Genomic DNA, 23,907 nt, shown 5'->3' with positions numbered 1-23,907 from the left:
CACACTTTCTGTACCTGAAATGAACCTACCTGCTCTCCTTGAACTGCCTTGAGCTGCCTTGAGAACAATCTGACAACCAGTCCAGGAGTTAAAGGTAAAATGCTTTAGAAGAACTAAGCAAACTTTGACATCTCAGCACTTCTGGGTGTCAGAGAGCACTCTGCTTTTATGGTGGATTTTGAGCCTGACTTCCAATAACAGCAATATAAAAACCTTGTGCTATATTTTGGGTGAAAGTTTCACTTTCCAATTTATTATACTTCATTTTTTCCCATAGGGAAAGGAAAAAAGAAAAGAAAATGAAGGGAAACCTTTTATTCCTTTATTATCCTAAGACAATTTCCCTATTAAGTTATGTGGAATTGAAATCTATCTGCCCAGAGAAAATTGAAGAAAATGCAAAACTCATTATGAAGAATGTGAATATTAAAAACTAGAATAATGCTGCTAACCTTGAACTGCGGAAACCATGGATCTAGTGATTGTTAATTTCACATGTTTCACATAACATGTACCGTTGCCTTTCTGGGGCAGAGCCTCATGAGATACAGTGATGGAGATTGCCAATGAGTCTTTCCAAATAGTTTATGTATATACCTCTTCCTTTGGTTAATGGTTGTGAAAATTGTTTATAAAGTCATTCTTCATCTCCCTATTGGCTCTATATTCTTATTTTATCCTAAGATTCATTGCATTGATTTTTTAAATTCCTACTTACCCTGTTGATATTTTGGTTGATTTCAAATACTTCCATCAATAGGAAGAGTGTTTCTTTGTGTAGTAATTTAGTGTGTAATTGTGCCTCAATTATAAACTTATGGATAAAGGCAGAAAGTTTTTCTTAAAATAAAAATAATGTTGGTTACACATGATCAAATCCTCCACACTTTTGGATTTTCAAAATTATAACCACAGGTTAATATGAATGGCTTTTATTAAGGGTAATTATAAAGGTTGTCCTGATATCGAAAGTCTTCAAAGTGCTAGAGGCTTTACTTTCAAGGTCACAATTTATCATACAGTTCAATTTACTTTGTATGAAAATGCAAATATGAAGAATGGAGAAAAGATTCCTCTCTCCTCTTAAGCTAGTTAGACCAACTTATCACTGATACCCTGAGATATTAAAGTATAATTTCTGAATAGTAATATTCTAAGTTATAAAACATTTGAAAGTCCTCTTCATGATTTTGGTCATTTCTAGGAGTATATATTTTCATTGTATTTCTACAGGCAATTCCTGCACTTCTAATGTTACCTTTCTTCAGCTCTTTCAGTAATCCCTGACAATGCGCACAATATTTCCACGAATTTCTTCAAAAAGCACAGATTGCTACATCTCTTATTCCCCAACTTGAATGTTCAACATATCAAAGGGCCTTCCGGCTATCACAGTTTCACTTCTTCAAAAGGAGCTGTAGTTACAGATCCCAATTTATTCTTTCATCCTGTTACACACCAATGCTTACTTTTATTACACATTGATAACTATGCAATCAAACCAGTTCCCCTTTTCTCTATGCTTCTCAGACAGTCAAAGCTAAATACATTTTCTTAATCCATGTTTTTGGATATGACATTTTGATTCTTTCCTGCTCTATTGCATGATCCATAAGACTTTTTTATTCTTGATTGCTTTCATTTTTACTTTGAGCAGTTCAGATGCTGTTTCATAAGTAAATGGGTTATTATTATTTTCTCTTTGTGCATGTGTGTATATACATGTATGCATATCAAGGTACTTCAAAAAGTTTGTGGAAAATGCAATTTAACCAACAAGTTTATTTTGGTGCCAAAAAATTGAAATCCATACATATGATAGGTCTTCAAAAACTTCATGGAAAATGTGTATTAATGAAAAATAATGCATGGATTGCAAAATTTTTTTGCACTAGAGTAACCTCTTTAATTTCACTTTATTTTCCAATAATTTTGGAGTACTCTCATAACATGTATGTATGTGCATATATGGTTTTATCCCAAGAATTTTCTTCACTCTTTAAGTTATAGTGCTATTCACAGTAGCTCATAAATGTGAATTCTCTCTTGCCATTTCATTTTCCATCTTAGGGGCATCTTGTAGGAGGTGTGAATGAAGCTGTGTAAGGGAATTTAATGTGATACTTAGTTGATAGATCAAGCTCAGATTCAGAAAGGAACTGGGTGTTGACTTACATGGCATTTTCCATTTTCCTAGAGCTACTTCTAGTTGGATAACATACTTATAACCAAAATGGCATCCAGACCTGTTATTACTGATGAAAACCAAATTGAAAACCCATAAGTAATAGTGAGGCATGGAAATGAGAAAACAAGGAAATAAGTTTATAACATTGCCTAGGAAAGAACTTCCTGAGTAAAAAAATGAATCCAAGATAGTGAAAAGGACCTTATTCTAAAAGACAATTGCAGTAAGGAGACTACACCAATCAAAGACATGCAAAGATAAAGCAGAAAAGGCTTTTTCTATTACAAGGAGGAGTGAACAGGCTGGGAAGAGCCTGGTATGAAGGAAAGGGCTGAGCAGGGTATGTGATTGGATTGTGGGGCAGAAAGTGTTTTTCTCTGTAGTCAGATCTCTGAGGGGCTGGATGGACGAGTTGCTAGGCATTTTTGTGCTTGCTGAAGCTTGCAGCCAGGACAAAGGTCAGAGATCTGGAGGAAGGAAAGGATCCTGACTAAACCTTGGTGGTCAAGTTAGTGCGAATGTTATTAAGATTGGTCAATGGAGATAAACAATCCAGCTAATCATTTGTGGATGAACATGAGAATTTGGAAAGTCTGTCTCTTCCTTACAATAAGTAAATAAGGGTGCCATCCATTTGCATGAGTGTTTTTATGTCTTCACTCTTTCTGCCAACCCATAAGGTGGGTGAATTTCTTAACCATCACCATTTTTTCAAGATCGCAGGGCTCAAATAAAGCTCAAAATCGTCAAGGGGTACAGAAACATGGCATTATCTATAAAGAAATGGATCAGAGTTCTGTATCATGGAAGAAATTGTATTGTGAAAGAAGCTACTAATCCACTATTCTAAAAATTCTTTCTGGTCAATCTTAAAAATAGCTCATCATAGCCCACATGAGTAGGAAAGAGCCTGGAGAAGTTTTACAGTCTCTAAGTTATGTATTTTCCTAATTTTCACTTCAAATAACACAATGGAGGATAATGCCCCAAATAGAACTATGAATGGGACAGCACAATCAAAAAGGGATATCTATTCATAATCCACAATGTGTGTGTGTGTGTGTGTGTGTGTGTGTGTGTGTGTTTGAGTAGAGCTTCATAGTTACTATGGCTGAAATCTTCCCTTTGAAACAAAATCTCATTCTTAATATCTTAATTCTCTTATCATTCTTTATTAAACATTATTTTTATTTGAAAGGAAGAGTGACAGAGGAGAGGAAGAGAGACAGAAATAGAGAGAAGGAGAGACAGAAGAGAGAGAGAAATCTTCCATCTGATTTTCCACTCCCTAAATGGCCACAACAGTTGGGACTGGGCCAGACTTGAAGCCAAGAGTCAGGATTTCCATCTAGGTCTTCTGTGTGTTTAGGGCTCAAGCCCTTGGGTCATCTGCTGCCTCCCAGGCTGTGCATTAGCAGGCAGCTAGAGTGCAAGTGGTGGCAGACCTCTATCCAGGTGCTCCAAAATGGGATGTGAGTGTCCCAAGTAGCAGCTTAAACCCCTGTACCACAAAACCTGCCCCTGCCCCATTCTTATTTAGTGGTAAATGTATGGAACATTGATGGTACCTTGTTCTTTTAAATATTAGACAGCTGGACCTTGAGAAGCCTTGTCTGGGCATGATGATAAGGATCATACACTTCCTTTGGCACCTGGACTTTGAGTTAGATGGAGAGAATAGAGTGATTGTTGGATTGACACCTTTGGGGAAATGGGAAGTGTGATCTGTGCTTGACAGAACTCTGGATAGGTATGCTGACTACATTCCCATACCTCACATTCCCTTGAAAACCTCTCATTGAAGAAAGAAGGAAAAAGGAGCTAATATTTTTCCAGAATATACAAGACGTCATGAGGACTACAGCAGTTGTCCCATGCTTTAGTGAGATCTCCTTAGAAAATGTAGGCTCAGAGAATTTAGTGTCTTGCTCAGCATCAAAATATGACTAACTCCCACCCTCCTTCTTTCTCCTCTTCCCTCTTTTTATTTTTGAGATAACAAATTTTTTTAAATTTAAATTACTGTTAAAAGGCTTAGCACTTCATTGAATAAGAAACTAACAAGTAAATAGCAAAAAGACTCTAGTTTTGTGGGAATACAGACAATGGCTATAAATAATAATTGGAGGCAAAAAACAACCATTCCACCCATATACAGTAAATTTTAAAGTAATCACAGATTATTAAAATATAGTAGTAAAATATTCTTAACCACTGGTTTGCAAAGGTATAAAACAAAGTTTTAGATGATACCAATTTCTAAAGACAAATATATTATTCACTACACCATAATACTTCAAACTAAAATTTCCCCATTATCATATAAATAATTTCTTCTCCATACACATCAACTTTTGTTGTCATCATCCTTAGAATCAATAACAATGGCATTATTATAATCATCATTGCTATTATTATCATCCCACCTGGGATTTATGATATACTTACTGAATATACTGAATTGAAATGAGTGCTTATCATGTACTATCCATATCCTTATTACTGGCTCATTTTTATTCCATTTATAATTTGTTGAATTTTTTCCTTACATGCTATGTATGGAGTTGGAGCCTTATCTCCAGCCTTTAGAACGGTCCTAAGCGAAGGTGACATCATGAGGTGACATCATAATAAACTCATCAAAATTTGAAAATATTTTAAGCAAAAAAAATGCATTATAGTAGCCTCCAACTGAAACAACACAGAACACTGTATAGCAGTAGTCGTCTCCCTTCATGATCACAGAGTTGACCATAAATGCATATTCTTCTGTTGTCTCACATCAATGGAGAGATTTGGACTGCATGTTGTTAGACTGGGAGAAGATTGGGATCCACAATTAAAAAGACAGATGGTACCCAAGTTATGTTGATTCAACTTAAAATTTTCTGATTTCCCATTCAGTAGAAACTACACTTAGTGTTATTTCCAATTTAGATCAGGTTTACAGAGAACAACCCATGCTAAGCCAAGGAGCATCTCTGCAGAGACATGACTGAATATGTGTTGATTTTGCACCATTGTAAAGTCAAAAATCTTAAGGAGAGTTTTTATAAATAAGAATAATAACTACAGATTTATTTATTTATTTATTTATTTATTTATTTTACTGAAGAAGAAACTCAAGGTGGAAAGATTAAGGAACCAAACAGTTCATACAGTTTGCATGTCCTTAACTCGAAGTCCTCAATATGTGCTGTCAGTCATGGTTTTTCAGAAATAGTTCTTCTACATTGCTTTTGTTGATCACCATTACAGTCTACTATAGCAGTTACTACATCTGAAAACACCCAGTTGCGCAGAGGAGACTTGACTCAAGGCTCAAGACAGCTTAATAGAAGATATCTTTCCACCTCTTCACAAGGCAACTTTCAATAGTGGCCTCCACCACTGTTCTCTTGTTCATGAGTATGTAAAAATAACTGTCAAGTCCTATTGACCAGAATACTGAAGCTGGGCTTTGTTTCTATGGTTTGGAGGATGCACGTTTGCAAAAAGCATTATTTTACTACCTCTCAAACAGGATACCAGAAGAAAGTGTAACTAGTATTATAGTGTATAGGGAGATTACTAATTTTTCTAGATAAGAGGGATGGCAATAAAGCAAGCATTAAATATTTAAAAAGAAGTATGGGGGCGGTGCCATGGTACAACAGGGTAAGACATTGCCCACAATGTCAACATCCCATATGAGAGCAGGTTCAATTCCCCACTGCTACACTTCCTACCCAGCTCCCTGCTAATGCAACTGGGAAAGCAGCAGAGGATTTTCAAAGTCCTTAGGCCCCTGCACTTTGTTGGAAGACCCAAAAAAAGCTCCTGGCTCCTGGCTTCAGCCTGGCCTAGCCCTTGTCATTGCAGGCATTTGGAGAGTGAACCAATGGATGGAAGATCTCTCTGTCTCTCAGTGTCTCTCTGTCTCTCCTTCTCTCTCTGTAACTCTACCTTTCAAATAAATAAATCTTGTTTTCAAAAAAGAAGTATGACTTTCACTTGAACAAAGCATGATTTTTCTTTTGTATTTGAATTCAGTTGCTCACAACCATATGTGATGATCCACAGAGCTGGAGCAGACACAGTGCCTGCAGCAGTACGGGCTGTAGAATAAGCCCAGTGCATTTTCACCAACTTAGCAGGGGCATTGGGGTATGCAAGCCCCTAGCTCACCTATATTCCCAACCGTCTCTGAAGCAAGGAGTGCCTTCCTCAAGTTGCAACTTACAGTTTTATACTGAAATTCTAATGCCAGTCAGCAAATAGATAAAACTTCAGTGATGGTGTTTGAAGGGGCAATTATGGATCCTTACTCCATATCAACTATGTACGGGTATTTTCATCTAAAAATTCAGAGCCAAGCAGGGCTTCCTCCCAATCCTAAGATCAGAGCGGTTGGGGAGACGAACAAACTTAAAGCGACTTTTCAGAGGTTTAAGAATAAGGCAATTTCATGATAAATCTTTGGAGGGCTGCGGGCTGAGGGTTAATCCCTGAAATGCACATTCCTGTACCTGCTTGGAATGCACAGTACTATTGATTTCCACCCACATCTGCACCCATCCAGTGGTACAAAGCCACTCAGCAAATACACACAGCCTGATGCAGGCTGGCAGGCTCAGAGTGTATGAATATGGTGATGAAGGCTACCAAATGGGTTCATGATCCCTGCAAGAATGAGGACTGTTATAAAATGATGTGCAGGGCAACAGCATTTCCCGATTAAAGAATCCCCTGACAGGAAACGTGAACTAATTTTGTGGCTCCTCCCATGGTGACAGAAAACGGGCATTGGAAATCCCTCACTTTTCTCTCCACCTGTGCCACATACAAGACTCGAAAAGAGAGGGAAGAGCATTCCAAATGAGGATTACAGAGGGAAGACAGACGATGAGTACTACAAAAAAGGCAGCCCGTGGTCTAGAGGAACGCCATAAATCCACAAGGAAGGCATTATTAAAAATTTCCAGCCCTATAAATGCTGCCATTAATCACTTCTAAATTAACCTGATGTGAGTTAAATTATTGCAAGTTCCTGTGTAAATTAAATCATTATTAGTAGCAGGCTTTTTTTTCTTGTTGGTACAGGCAGCAGCCAAGAAGGAAGGGATAGTGAGACCTACTGGTTTCAATTTACAAAAGAAAGAGGGTTTAGGGGGGAAACGATTTCTGCTTGATTACAAGAGCAAAACCACTTCACAGTATAATATCACAATAATTGTAGCCATATATCATAACATGTCATAAGTCTGGGACAAGGCTCAGACGCCTCTCTTAAGCGGGAGCCAAGAATGCAGGAAAATCAAGTGAATGAGGTAATGGATTTCTTTCCTCTTATTCCACTAGAGAGCAGTGTTCTTTTGTACAAGTCAGGTAGGTGGTTTCTGCAAAGAACCTGAGAGGAAATCCTCTACATAAGAGAGGTTTTTTAATAGCAACAGGAAAGTCTCCCCTGCTGTAAAGCTGTACATTCTGAATAAAAGGTGGAGACAGTTTCCCCTCTCCCAGAAATTTTATCTTATTAACGTGGGCATACTTTTGATATCTCCTTTTCATATGGAAAAGTGTTGGCTACTCAAAAATATACTATGCGAACTTTATATCCTATAAACTTATCAGATGACAATATTTTGCCAAAAAGATCTGTGAGTAATCAACCACTAGTTGTTCTGGGTAAACCCAGGATACTAATTAAAAAAAAATAATGCCTGACATAATTCAGGAGACTATAACCAACTCTGACAAAAATATTAATAAAGATAGAGGAAAGACAGAGGGAAGGAACCCAACTATGTTCTGAAAAGTTGCTCTGACCCATTCCTTTTTATTTTTAACTCATTATCCTGCTACTGCCTCCACTGCTGTTTTGGGAACACGAAGTTTGCAAGGTAGATATTTGTGGGCTTCTCTAAAAGAAGGTATTCTGCCACAGACAATTTGGCTACAACTCCTTGATAGATCAGTTGACCTTCACAGAAGCCTAAGGCCAACCTAACAATAATCACAGGTTATGGCCCCATTTCCTGTTGTAGAAACAGATTTCGAACCCTTCAATTTCAAGGACATGGGAACAGGCATACTTAAGCCGGTGAGTTGATGTGTATGTGTGTGTATATAAGTGACTGCCTTCCTTGTTCAATATGAATTAGATTACTGAGTAATTTTGGTTTCTTCTAGAAGGAAATGAATATGCTCTTAAGTATTTAGAATCACTAGGGGGCCTTTTAGGTATTTCTGGATACAAATCACTGTCACCTGGAGTGTGGTTTCCTTCAGAGTCAGCCCCATTTCTCTCCATTTGCTCTCACTCTTATTTTTTTGGTACATTGCAACACTTGACGCTGTCTTTTTTCCTAAACACTCTGAACAATATAGTTGTAGGCAAAAATATCTCAGGAGAGAAACAAATGGGGGAAAATCTGAGGCCTGACAATTGACAACAGGAAAAGCTCTTCAGAGTGTTCACTGCATTAATTTCAAGATTCAGAGCCTTGAGCACGTCAAGTTTGACACCATCAGCCCCTGAGACTTAAATGGGCTTGGCCTCTTTCTTTGTATGTCGCACTTTCTGACACAGTAAATGTGGGGAATTCAGTATTTCTTGACCAAAATAATCTCAGGCTTATTGAGTTTTAAATTCAGGTCTTGAAGAACAGAAATTTGCAGATCTGGACATAGAGGATGCTGAATAAAGTGGGGGAATTCATGAAGGATAAAGGAGGAAGGAGGAAATCCTTCCATTCCAATCCATTTGAATAGCAAATGCTTGAGATCCACTAAAAAAGTCTGTTCTTTTATTACCAAATCCAGAAGTCTATGAAGTAGACATCACAGATGGCACAAAGGACTTCACAGAGGCTCTCAGACAGACAGACCTGAGTCTGAATCACAGCTCTACCAGGTATTTTAGTTGTCATCCTAGGAAGCCTTCTCTGAGGCTCACCTTCAACATTTAAATAAGCACCAATAGTTGGCAGTGCTTCCCCTCCAGTCAATGATGATGTGTTCTGCTTGACACAGCTACTTAAAAATGTACAAACGTATTTCTAATGGAATGGAGTCACCCAACCAGAGGTGTAGACTCTTGCTTTTAAGTGAGACCTTTTGAATGGGTGAGATTATTTTAATAATCCAGCAGAAATACTAAACTATTGGAATTATTAGCTGCTAGCACATTTTGTACTCTCTTATGATAACAAGTCAGCTAAATAAGTAATTAAGTGGACTATGTGAGTTGTAATCTCTTAAATATCTGAATCATTGAACAAGAAAGAAAGCAAGTTTCTAAAGTACTGTTTTTTGGCCGGCGCCATGGCTCACTAGGCTAATCCTCCACCTTGCGGCGCTGGCACACCGGGTTCTAGTCCCAGTCGGGGCACCGGATTCTTTCCTGGTTGCCCCTCTTCCAGACCAGCTCTCTGCTGTGGCCTGGGAGTGCAGTGGAGGATGGCCCAAGTGCTTGGGCCCTGCACCCCATGGGATACCAGGATAAGTTCCTGGCTCCTGCCATCGGATCAGTGTGGTGCGCTGGCCACAGCGCGCTGGCCGCGGCAGCCATTGGAAGGTGAACCAATGGCAAAAGGAAGACCTTTCTCTCTGTCTCTCTCTCTCTCACTGTCCACTCTGCCTGTCAAAAAATAAAAAAAAAATTTAAAAAAAGTACTGTTTTTCTTTTGGGGGGGCGGGGGGATTGAGAATCGATACTTTGAAAGAAACAACCCAAAATGTGTATGCCCATTTGTGAAAGCAAGTTGGCAATATATTCAAAAGATTTAGAAATATTTATAAACTTTGATGTAGAAATTCTGTCCCAAGAAATTCATCTCAAAGAAGTAAAAAATTGGAAATATATAGCCATAGACTTACATACAAGGTTATAGATGATTTTTTCCAATAATGAAGAAATTGGATGCAATTTAAATGCCTAACAATAGGAGATTAGTTAAATATATGATGGTATTTCCTCGCAATAGTCTATTATGAAGCCATTAAAACTGTATTTTCAAATAATGTTTAATGACATGGAAAATATTCAAATAGAAATTTAAGTGAAAAGGGGGATTATAAAAATGAATTTACAATGTGATGCCAATTTTATGAAACTGAGCATTTCACATAACTATTTTTACTCAATGTGTTTCACGGAGTCAACCAAAATATTGTTAACACATAAGAAAATAAAGACAGATGAATTACAAGCTTAAGAATAATATATCATTCTCCTTTCCCTCTATGTCTATTTTGAGCTCAGATTAGTAATTGGAAGTGTAGAATGATCCAGTCCAGGTTTTCATAAGACTATAATTTACTTCTTCACACATTTTGTTGTTCTACAAATTCTCACATAGGACCTATAATATTTATTGACAAGAAACAAAACAACCAATGATTTCACTACTGAGAGACCACAGTTTGAGATGTTGCCTTTTACTTTGTACCATGCCTGAGTGCATACCTGCTGCTATCACAAAATATTTCACATGGAGTAATTCATATAGAGCAACATCTATTTCTCACAGTTCTGAAGGTTGAGTAGCAGTCCAAGGTCATGGTGCCAGCAGATTTGGTATCTGATGAAGGCTGCTGTCTGCTTCCAAGTTGGCACCTTTTCCAGTGTCTCCATGCAACAGAAGGCCAACAGCTCTCTCACACACATTTTATAAGGCACTGTGTTCACTCATAAGTGTCCTGTGCTCATGACTTAATCACGTCCTAAAGGGCATACTTCTTAGCCCTTTAATCAATCACTCATGTTTGCGATTGATTAAGTTTCAACATGGGGATTCTGGGGAGGGGGGGGATCCATTCAGACTACAACACTACATTACTTACATTTAAGGAAATTTGGCCATATTTGGAAATTGTTTTAATTGTCCCAAATACATTCGATTTGTATTTTATCTGAATTTTCCAAAGGGTAAAACTGCTATGACAAAATTTATAGGGGCACATCTGACTAATTAATTAAGGGGGCTTATTACAAGAATATTTGTAAGCTGTAAAAGAACTCCTGGGGCATGGTGAAAGTGAAGAAACAGAAGCCAGATACATTTAGACCTTTTCAGAGATAAACAGTCTTTACATGAGGCCTTCAATCAAATCTATCCCTGCCCAGTACTATGGAACCCTGTCTTTGGCCACAAAGAAGATAAGAGTTGTAGGTAAAAAAAAATGCTACTTTACTAAGCTTTCTAATGTGTTTGGACCCAAATGATATTTCTTTGAGCTTCCTCCAAAAGATTATTACATAAAAAGAGATGTTCTTCATACTTCTATAGCACTGATATGTTGAAGACTTACAGAGACTATCAGTAAGAGGTTGGGGTTTGGTGTACCAAGAGGAGAACCTTTGCACTATTCCCAGCAACCATGGGCAGGATCATTGCCATTCCCAACAGAATTGCACCAAGAAGCACTGTGCCTATAATAGAGTGGTTTCTTGAACACAAGTGAGGTTCCCAAAGATGTTTCCAAATATAACATAGGAAGAGGTGATTTATATGCAGTTAGAGTTTCTGAGTAAGAAAGAGAGACAGACAGAGCGAGGAAAATAAAATATATTTTTGTCCTATTTCCCTGGAAGCTGTTTATTTTCAGATCAAAAGCTCAAGTTGTTTACCGAATCAAGATTTTCACAGTCTTCCACATATGGGGGCAGTGAACTAGATCAAAGTCCTCAGGACTGATCCAGAGCTGAACTGATTTGGAATTAGATTTATAAGAAAAGTTGCAATGAATAAACTGGAGGGGGAAAGCCAGAGCACTAGCCTCAATATGGTACATGATGTAGAAGAATGGGTGACGTATTTCAATGTGCAGATAAACACTACTAATATCTGCTTTCAAAAAGTATTTGTTACATGTTTGATCCAGCCAATATGCCACCAGAGTTCATCTGACCTATGTTTTCTGAATTTCTCTTTTAGAATAGTTCTATTGATATTTCATAATTTTCACTCTTTTTTAGAGCTCCTGCAAAGAACAAAGAGAATGATTCACCTTTTTATTAAACTAGAATAAAACCCATTCTGTTTTGTAATTACCATTTAGATCAACAGGGCCATTTTATGTGTAAAATGATCATTTGGACCCATTATGTTTAAAATATATTATGGGTTTAAAATATATTATGGGCTCTTAGTAGTTTCATGTTTTCCTATATCTTGGAACATTTTTGTGATTTCCCCATTCTAAGAATTATTTTCTCAGTACTTAGGAAATATTGCCACCTATATTTTTAAAAATTAATTAAGAAACACGGGTGAGTATCGGACTCAGTGGTTCACTTGCTGTTTGGGGTGCTCATATCACATACCAGAGTGCTTGGTTGGAGTCTTGGCTCCTCTACTTCCAATCCAGTTTCCTGCTAAAACCTCATGGGAGGCAGTAGATGTCGGCTATATACACGGGCTCTTGCCACCACTGTGGAGACTCAGATTGAATTCCAAGCTCCTGGCTTTACCCCGGCCCATTCCTGGCTGCTGATTCTATCTCTCTACCTTTAAAAATAAAAAGCAAATAAATAAACATTTTTTTTTTAAAGAGAAAAATGGTGATGTCACCTACAGTGTTGATAAAATTTGAAATAATCATTATTACATCATCTTCAGCTTTCATATTGTGCTGTTTGAAGCACTACATCATGATCTGATATGGCAAATAAGAGACTACAGGCATAATATTTTCAGTTTACTTTGAGTATTCATAGAAAACAATTTTGGATTCAGAATTTCTCATGCTCAGCCTATGGTGGCAAACAGAAAAAAACTGAGAGAAGTAGATATTTCACAACTACAAGATGAATCAGACATTGAATGGAAACAGACAGATAGAAGCACTCTATACTGTAATGATGATGGTAACGTTAAACATAAAAGCAAAATTCCAGATAATAAACACCAGATGAATTTTCCCAAATTCAGAAATTATTGAATGAACAATATACTTCTAAGAATGAGAAGTAAATGTGTTTTTTTTTTTTTTCATACTGGTAGTCATGCAACAGGAAGCATGTCACCACACAATGTTTTGTGACAAAAATAGACCATGCCACTTTGTTGAAAGAATGTGTTTGGGGCTAATGTTGTGGTGCAGGAGTTAAGCTGCTGCCTGCAATGCCAGGATCCCATACTGGAGTGCTGGTTCGAGTCCCAGCTTCTCTGCTTCCAATCCAGCTCCCTGCTAGTCTATCTGGGAAAGCAAAGAGGATGGTGCAAGTACTTGGGTTCTTTTTCACCTATGTGGGAGACCCAGATGGAGTTTCTGACTTCTCACTTTGGCCTGGCCCAGCACTGGCTATTGTGTCCATTTGGAGAGTGAACTAGCAGAAGGAATTTCTCTTTCTTTCTCTATCTCTCACTCTCTGTCAGAATGCCTTTCAAATCAATCAGTCAATCAATCAAAAAAAGATTGTGTAACAGTATTCTTCCACATGTTATGATGTCTTTGCATCATACATTGTTTAATACAATTTGTAAACAGACAAAAGTTGAAAGCAGGTGTGTTTAAAAAGTGGTTGAAAAAAATCTGATGTAGAAATGAAAACAAAAAATCACCATTCTATATACTGTAAATAAATGTGTAGCTGAAAGTGTTTTGGAATTACAGTGCAAAGATGTCACCTAAGCTATGAGTTATTCAAAAGCTTTAAAAGTTGGTTTTAAGTATTACATTGGAGTAATGTAAACGCAGTAAGAACAAGAATTAATGCCAAGCTAAAACCTTTTAGTCGAATTACATTTGAAATAGGGAATCTGAATTTACTATACGGATGTGCCCCAGGTTCTTATGTGACTGCTAATGAGTCATTGATTGCGTCTGGAGGATGTTGCCCATTGTGAGAATATAGAACATCAAAATTATGAAAATGTAAAATGGGGCCAGCACCGTGGTTCCCTTGGCTAATCCTCCGCCTGTGGCGCTGGCATCCCATATAGGCGCCCGATTCTGTCCCGGTTGCTCCTCTTCCAGTCCAGCTCTCTGCTGTGGCCTGGGAGTACAGTGGAGGATGGCCCAAGTGCTTGGGTCCTGCACCTGCATGGGAGACCAGGAGGAAGCATCTGGCTTCTGGCTTCGGATCGGCTCAGTGTGCCGGCTGTAGCGGCCATTTTGGGGGTGAACCAACAGAAGGAAGACCTTTCTCTCTGTCTCTCTCTCTCTCACTGTCTATAACTCTGTCAAATAAAAAAAAAGAAAATGTAAATAAAATTTTGAAATCACTGAGATTACATCCTTATTAATTAAAAATATTTTTCTTTATCCATTAATTATTTCTGTTGTGAATTATCTGTTAGATGAAATAAATTATGAAAAAAAAATAGAGTACATTGGTTCCATATGCTAGATAGCAATGATTGTTTTTCCTGGCATAGGAGGGTTGAGCATGAGGATTAAAAATAGATTCTTGAACTGGACCCCACTGTGATGATCCACTAAGAATGTTTCACGGCACAGTTCTGGGAATTAGTTTAAAATGAGGCACATGTGTTGAAATATGAGACCAAAACTGCAATTACATAAAAGGTGCTAATTTCTTAAGACAAACATATAAGTTTCTCAGCCAATTCTCCTTTCTCTTTCTTCTCCCTCCTTCCTTCCTGGATGTGTCTTCTTCATCTCCCTCCCTGGCTCTCTCCCTGCTCCATTATGAGTCTGGATTAATTGAGTAACCACTGAAAGAGCATCTAAATGGCTATCCTCACTATACTGAATGTGGATCAACAGAATAAAGTTGTGATTGTCTCTTAATGGAAGCCAATCCACTGAGCTCTCCCAGACATTTTTTTTAAAGCCTAGGCAAGGCATTTATTTGATTTTAGAGGAAAGATTCTAAATACAGAATAATTACCATAATCTGGACCAGTTTGCTGTATGCAATTTTTATAATCTTAATTGCTTCAAATGAATGTTTTGGTCTCCATGCCTTTATTGAGCAACTACTCTATGCCAGATATTAGACATATGGAAAAAAATAACATATGGTCCCTTCCCTCAAAGAGAGATGTGTTCAAATAATAAATAATTACAATAAATGGAATGACCCACTGAAAAAAGAGTATGCATTGCCAGGGGACAGATGCAAGTTATATTTGTTGAAACGATAGAAACTTAAGAATCCTGAGTTTAAACTTTAATTTTAAGTCATTCCCTGTATTTGTGCTTATATTTAGCAAGTAAGAAAATAAGAATTGTTTACTCTATGGCAATAAAGTATCCAATACAGCTACAACAAATTTAAATTTCTTACAAACTGTTACCTTCCCCTTATTTTAAGTTACATGTGGTGGAAGAATCCCTTTGACAAATCAGTTAAGTAATAATGGCACATTTGCTTTGGATTAACCTTTTGCTCAACTAAAATAATTTTTGTTGCCAGTGGCCTGAATCTCTATCCAAAAGTGCCATAATGTCATAAAATGGAAGAAATTAATCTTTTCAGCTTACTTACAATGGCAGTAAAAAGAATAAAAATCTGAATCCAAATATACACAACAAATTTCCATTGCATTAGGGGAAAAATTATAGCATTTTTATTTCCTGTCTATTCAGTATCAAAGCCCTGGCCAATGTTCTGACATGTGTAGTGTGTAGGTTCCTTTGTATGTAAGTGTATAATTTATTTGTACATCTTTAAAACAGATTCCAACTCTGGAAGTCGCTATCTTTGTAGAGAAGTCCTACAATTCTACTGTAGCTGATTTCTGGGAAGATTTATTTTTTCCTGTCAATTAATTTACCCCTTCCACACTTACCCCTAAGGTCCTATATTTTCAGTAATGCAAATTACACAATTATTTACTTTTTGCTGGAGTTTTAAAAGCATATCCACAGGCACACAAATACATTTTGGATGCTATTCATGCTGAAAAAATCACTGGTAACTTGATGAACCTGCAAGCAATTTTACAAAAATGTTTTGATAGTTTTGCCAAGGATGTCTGACCCCTGGCCTTATTTCACTGATGTAAGCCTTTGAGTGTTTGGCCTAGTCTGATCAGTACCAGCTGTGGGTGCTTTTGTTGTGCATGTGGGCTGTTAAACAAAGGAAAAAGGATGGCATCTTCCAGTGCAGGCTTCAGGGTCTGTGAACTGGGACAGCAATGGGATTGCAGTTGGAATGGAGGCATGACTTTCAATTCTGCTAAGCTCCACTTTGCTCAGCTAAGCTCTTTGATTGCACCCTGGTGTGACTTAAAATCACTCTCAATCAGATGCTACTCAGAACATGGAGAGGGATATCTCTTTAAAAGGATAAGATAAATTCATTTTAAAAATAGTTTGATCTAATAGAGATTTTTAAAAATTATAATGTTGATCCAAACTTCTTCATGGATTCTTTGAGAGACAATAAAATAATGTATTATATTTTACTAGGGAGCAGTACAAAGTCTGTATCAGGACACATTGTTATAGTAGGAGTTAAAGATTTAATATTTAAATTTTTCTTTGATCATGTGGCTGGTGACAGCAAGGGCTATTTTGAGTATATTTATATGTAGCATAAATGCTAGCAAAGTTATGTCTCTAAAATTTATTTATAAAAGTGATGTATATACTCTGTGTTTCATTGGATCTAAACATAAACTATCTGGGACAAAGTTCACAGCATCAGTAAAACCTGCCTTTGAGGTGGAGGGTGGCAGAAACAGTTTTTGAAGATTGGCCAGTGAGATGTTGTAGTTAGGGACTGGTGGTGAAATGGCCATCAAGAGGAATACAACTACAGCAACGTTCCTCATGGTCGCCAAAGAGTAGACACAGCACAAATAATAAAACTCACTGGTAAATAGACCTAGTGTGGTATATTCATACAACAGCATACTATTTAGTCATAAGAGAGAATGAAAACAGATGCATGGTACAATGTCGATGAATCCTACAGTATTATGATAAGTGAAGGGAACTTGACACAAAAGACCATTTGCTGTGTTTTTTCATTTATATAAAATGTGCAAAGCAGGCATTTCTACAGAGACAGAGAATCAAGTGGGGAATGCTCCTAATGGATGCTGGATTTACTTAGACGGGATGGAACTGTCCTAGAACCAGATAGTGATGACAATTGTACAACTTTATGAATATACTAAGGATCATTCAAATGTATGTTTTCACGGGATACAGTTAATTCAAGGTAGATTCTATTTCAATTTAAAGAAGATGAGGAAGAAAAAACACATCAAATTACCATACTGAAATATAAGTTGTTCATTAATGTATCTTTTTGCAATTCTCAGTGTATTAGAAAGTTTCACTGTATTATCCAAGTATCAATATTTCCTCAAATTTTCTATTTCTTTATTCTTCTCTGCTCTACTTAGATTGTTTATAATATCTAATGTGGAATTTCATGTTACTGAATTTTTTCCAACCATGTTTAATTTCCTGGTAAAAGTACATATTTAAATTTTAGTATAATTATAAATTCTTATTCTTAGATGTTATATTTGGATCTTTTTCAAATCTATCTCACTTTGAAAGTTGTTTCTTAGTCATATTTATTTTGAAGTTTACTTATTTATTTTGTATTTGAAAAGCAGCACAACATAAAGAAAGAGAAGTGGGAGAGAGAGAATGAAAGAGGGAGATCTTCCATTTTCTGGTTTCACTTCCCAAATTCCTGCAACAGCTGGTTTGGGTCTGAATGAGGACAGAGCAAGGAACTCCATGCGGCTCTCCCACTTGTGTGGCAGAGACCCAAGTACCTGAGCCATCATCTGCTGCCCGGACACTCCCATTTGAGATGTGGCTACCTAAGTACCAGCTTAACCAGTATGTCACAATGCCCTCCCCTCTTAGTCAAGTTTCTTAGTCATATATTCAATACATTTATTTATTCATTGAATCATATTAAATAATCTTTTAAATGATCTCATTATTCACGTATTTTCAAACTTTGTGAGATGAGCTTCTCAGTTTGTTGCTCTTGTCAATTCTCATCAACACTTTCCTCCTATATCATGTGTGTGTGTGTGTGTGTATGCATGTGTGTGTGTGTGTGTGTGTTATGTATTTAGAGGGAGGTGGAAGATGTGTTTCTTGGAACTCTAACTGTGGTAAACTTTCAGAGTTGAACTTCAACACCACTTTCTTATTGAGGATGTATTTTTGCTTCCGCTAGGTGCCTGGGTAAACAAGCAATCTGGAACACTTTAAAACAAAAATCTCATTTGGGAGGTTTGTGGAACACCCAGACAGCATCAGTTACAACCCCAGAGTGAGTGCTGGTTTGTGGTTCCAAAAGCTCAAGAAGGGACATTTTCCTTTTAAAAAAAAATCTCACTCATAGGAAAGTTTGAATCAGACAATTCTCATCGTAATTTTTCTTTATAAGAAAATTTTAATTTTAGTGGAAAACAGAGATATTCCTCCAAGAATTCCAGTCAATTCATTTGAATAGAAACATTTTTCATTTCTGCTCCTAAACAATAGTGTGATGTAAGGGCACTGGCTTTATTTATAAACTTCCATTTCAACTTTATTCAGCAAATTTTTGATCCCCACAGGATATTCATACAGCCTTTAGGAGTTGGTGATGCATTGTAGTTATGAACCCAGACTAGATTATAACAAATTTGAGTTTGAGTCTCCACATGCCCAGTATCATATCTTGAGCAAGTTAATCACCTTTTTTAAAAAAAAAAAAAAAAGATTCTTTGTTTCCCTCTCTCTCTCTCTCTCTCTCTCTCTCTCTCTCTTTCTTTCTTTCTTTGAAAGGAAGAGTTACAGAGAGGTAAAGGCAGAGAGCAAGAGAGAGAGAGAGAGCTCTTCCATCCACTGGTTTACTCCTCAAGTGGCAGCAATGGCCCAAGCTGGGCCGATCTGAAGCCAGGAACCAGGAGCTTCCTCTAGGTCTCCCACACGGGTGCAGGGGACCAAGGACTTGGGCCATCTTCTCCTGCTTTCTCAGGCCGTAGCAGAGAGCTGGATTGGAAGTGGAGCAGCCGGGACTCAAACTGGCACCCATATGGAATTCCAGCACTGCAGGTAGCAACCTCACCCACAATGCCATGGCATTGGCCCCATCAGTGACCTTTTAAACCTCAATTTTCTTATCTGGAAATGGGAATAGACATACCCACCACAAACTGTTTTTGCAGAAATTTTACTAAATGACAAAGACACAGTAAATGTGGTTCCTCCTCAGAGATCATTAATTTAATAATGTTTTGTGAAGATAAACAGAAATGCTCTCCTATCAAATATGTGTCTGTAATTATAATTTGTTTCCCAATTCAGAAATCTAAAATGAGAAAAAAATACTTCATTGTCAAAATAATTCTGATGTAGTCTTCAACTTTGGCCATGTTCTGTTCTTGATATATAATGGTGGTAATTCTGAAAGAAGTCAAAACTACCGTGATTTCAAATAAAGAGTTGGCATCCACCAATCCATCCATATATAGAATTCTATTCTCCCATTCTTACCAGTTAAAGGAAAGGGGTGGAACTGCACAGGAAATAGTATAAGGCTCATTTCCCTTTTGCAATTTACTGTAAACTATGTTTGCAAACCAGTTCCACAGCCAATCCATAATACACATTTTAGAAGGTAAAAGTAATAAAATTCACTTGGTTGTTGTTAATGTAACTTGGTTACTAAGATTCTTTCTCTAATTAATTTATTTACTTAGTTATTTTTAAAGCTTTTTTATAATTTATTTTATTTTTATCTATTTGAAAAGCAGAGAAAATAAGAGAGAGAGGGAGAGAGAGAGAGAGAGAGAGAGAGGAGACCATGAGAGACAGAGGTGGCAAGAGCCAAGAATTTCCGTCCAGCTCTCCCATTTGAAAGACAGGGACCCAAGTACCCAGGCCATCCTCTGCTGACATGCAGAATGTGTTAGCAGGAAGTTGGTTTTGAAGCACAGAGTGGTTAGCAACAAACCAGATGCTTCAATGTATGATGCAAGCCCTGTGCCACATCATCTGTCCCCAATGCTCTTCATTTGACTTTTGCCGTAGTCCTCTTCTTTAGGCACAAAGGTTTCATCCATGGTCCAAAAACTTTAAATGGACATTTCTAGAAATAGCCAATTTGTACATTTGAAATTGTGCACCGCCATTCTGAATAATGTAATGACATTGCCTGCCACCTGGCTCTGTCATGCCCAGGATGTAAATCATCCCTTTTTACAGGGCATCTGAGCTGTATACACATCAGTCCCTTAACAGCCATCTGTTATCAGATCACTGTTGCAGTATTGTAGTATTTCTGTTCAACTAACCCTTACGTAGTAGCCTAATGTTCCAGCATAATGCCTAAGTTATTTACCTTACTTTGATGAGTCACGTAGACATTGTACCACCTCACATCATCACAAGAAGCCAGGGGCTCAGTACAGTACAAGGCGAGATGGAGCAGAGGGAGAGAGAGAGAATGATACACTTGCATAACTTTTGTGAAATATATACTGTAAGTGCTTTATTTTGTTATTGTTATTATTACTTTATCTGCCTAATTTAGAAAACAAAATTAATCATAGGAATTTATGTATAATACATGTATGCATATATAGTTAGGAACTATTGCATTTTCAGGCATCCACAGGAAGCTTAAACGTATCTCCTGAAGATAATGAGATGGGAAATACTGCATAATGAACCTTGTAAAGTAGCCTATGTTAGTGAAGACCCAAAGTAGTCATTTTATTTATTCTTTAAAGTTAGGTCTTAGTTTTAAAGTTTTGAAGTTAAGTCTAATTTTCAATTACTAGGATTCTCTCTCTCTCTCTCTCTCTCTCTCTCTCTCTTTCTCTCTTTCTCTCTTTCTCTCTTTCTCTCTCTACCTCCCATACAGGTATATCATTTATCAAAAACCGAATCGAGAAAGGAATGGTTAGCTAATGCTTCCCTATCGTATTCAGTGAAAGATAGAGATTTAGGAAAATCTCAAAGGAATAAACCAGCAAAACTAAAGTAACATTGAACAAGGAAAACCTGGCTAAATAAGAGGCAAAATGTTTACTATTTTCCTCACTGAATTAGTCAAAATCAAATGACTGAAAATTGTAATCTGGAATGTGGAACTTCAGAAGAGAGATGTCTTTAAGGAAAAAAAAATAAAAGAAAGACTTTTAGTATGCCTTTAAGCTACCTGAGTTCTGAGAGAAAATTATTCTATTCTAGTAATATTGAATCAAGTCTTGGTAAACTCTGGAAAACCCATTTACCTCCCTTAATTTTATGGTTTATGGTAGAAAGGAAAAATGCTTTATCTAGTGTGTCCCAGCTTTTGGAAAGAAAATTTAAAACTCCTCCTGGGTTAATAATTTGGCTTTTTGTATGAAAATGGCTTAGTATTATAAAATACTAATCTATTCAACATGCCAACCCAGAATAGGACCTCTACATGAGACCATTAAGTATAGAGGAAATGCCTGGATTAATTTTGCATTATTATTAATTATTACATATAGGGAGAATAGATGAGAAAATTATTTATTAAATAATATCAAGGAAAAGATGAGCCACCTCTGTGGCCCTTCTTGGATCAAAAGGTAATAGCAAAGCTTGAGACTTGACTGAGAGCTTAATGATATCCTTCACCAGGAACTTTACAAGACAGAGGCAACAATTTAATGAGACTCTGGAAAAAAAATTGACAAATTATAGATTATCATATATTGTTTTCAAATAAAAATAAAAAAGAAACTGCTGATTTTACCATAGTTTCACCATTAAGACTCCCTTGAGAAAACTGAATGAGGAGTTATAAATCTCTGACAAAGAAATTCTTTATTTACCTGTGCATTTCAAGGCTATGATTGCAGCTTCAATAACTGGCTAGAGAGGGGATTGTACTGAGGCAGATAATACAGCTCATTGAACTATGTGATCCGGGCAGTACACACACCTGGTAAAGCTCTTCTTGGGATTATGAATCTGACATTTGGGCTTACCAGTTAAGAAGAGACTTTTGGGAAAGGCAAACAGAAATAAAAACAAGACCAAATTAATTTTTTTGCCTGACACTATGAAACCACCTTACAAACCTGAGTATCGCTTCTCCGCCTTTAACACTTACTACAGCATTTAATATGAAAAACATTTACTATAACTACCTTGAGGTTACAATATGAAAAGTTAAATAATAAGAATAGTATTCAATGTTATACTATGTATATGTTATACTTATAAGTTAAAAGTAAGTAGAACAGTAAGAATATTTATAGATCATGTTGAATAAGATGTGATCGTTTCTTTATAGTATCTAAGTAAAGCTAATGAAAATGCTCAAATTCTGAAATAATGTTTTCACTGAGTGTATTTCTAGTGTAACCTGATAATTTACAATCATAAAACAAATAGCTATACCACTTATTAAAAAATACAAAACAATTAGGGTGGGTATTTGGCAAAGTAATTAAGACTCCCACATAGGACTGATCGTGTTTAAGTCTCAACTTCACTCATGATTTCAGCATTCTTCTAATGCATACCACGGGAGGCAGTAAGTAATGGCCCACGTGGCTGGGTCTTTGTCATCCATGACAAAGATCCGGATCTAGTTGCTAAGTCTTAACCTCAGTCTGGCCAAGCCCTGATGTTTGTGGATAATTAGGGGGTAAACCAGTGGTAAACCAGTGTATTGGATCTTTCTATTTGTCTGTCTGTTTTTGTTTTTTTGGTTTTTTGTTTTGTTTTTGTTTTTGACAGGCAGAGTGGACAGTGAGAGACAGAGAGAGAAAGGTCTTCCTTTGCCGTTGGTTCACCCTCCAGTGGCCGCCACAGCCGGCGCACCACGCTGATCTGATGGCAGGAGCCAGGTGCTTCTCCTGGTCTCCCATGGGGTGCAGGGCCCAAGCACTTGGGCCATCCTCCACTGCACTCCCGGGCCACAGCGGAGAGCTGGCCTGGAAGAGACAGAACCCGGCCCCCTGACTGGGACTAGAACCCGGTGTGCTGGCGCCATAGGCGGAGGATTAACCTAGTGAGCTGCGTCGCCGGCCGTCTATCTGTCTGTGTCTCTGTGTTTCTATCTATTTATCTCTCAGCCTTTCAAGTAAAATAAATAAACAAAAGTTCTAAAAACTTACATATAAAACGGGGTAAATTGCAACAATGATCCTGTTTCGTAAGTCTGAAAGTTTAAGAATTACTGAAAACATTGATTAGTACATTCATCAGTTTTATTCTACTTTATTAAATACACAGTAAACAGTTTGTGGACCAGGTGTAATTCACCAAATACTTCAACCTAAAACAAATTTCAAAATGCTTGAATGTGTAATTCTCTTATTAAATTGCTGGTAGACTTCTGTATGTATCAAATATACCTGATACCTTTGTAAATACGGATAGGTTAGGAGACAAGAATGAAAAGGAATAAAATAACCAAGAAACAAAAAGAACTATCCTTCTACTCTACATATACTCTATAGAGAACTTCAATAACCTTTCTACTAATGAGCGGAGTGTATCTGATGAAATTCCCCTTTGGACATTTTTCAGATATTAAATTTTGAAATGACATATCTTGCAAACAAAGGTAGAAGCAATTTTATCCTATTAACAGCTAGAAATTCCAACAATGAAATGGGAAAGGGAAAGTAAAATGAGGTTAAAGAGAAAGCTAATTAGAATTTGGAGGTTTGCTCAGTTAATGTCTAGACTTTCAAGGCCTCGGTTTAACAATTTACATGCCTTGCAGTTTAGCTAGATTGACTTGAACAACTTGAACGAACTTCTGTCTCTCTCAATGTCTCAAGAGTGAATGTGTGGGAAAA

Source organism: Oryctolagus cuniculus, chromosome 1 (genome assembly GCF_051225735.1).
Source record: "Oryctolagus cuniculus isolate XC-2025 breed Fujian yellow rabbit chromosome 1, ASM5122573v1, whole genome shotgun sequence".
In the NCBI taxonomy this organism is placed as follows: domain Eukaryota; kingdom Metazoa; phylum Chordata; class Mammalia; order Lagomorpha; family Leporidae; genus Oryctolagus; species Oryctolagus cuniculus.
This window is presented reverse-complemented; position numbering follows the sequence as displayed.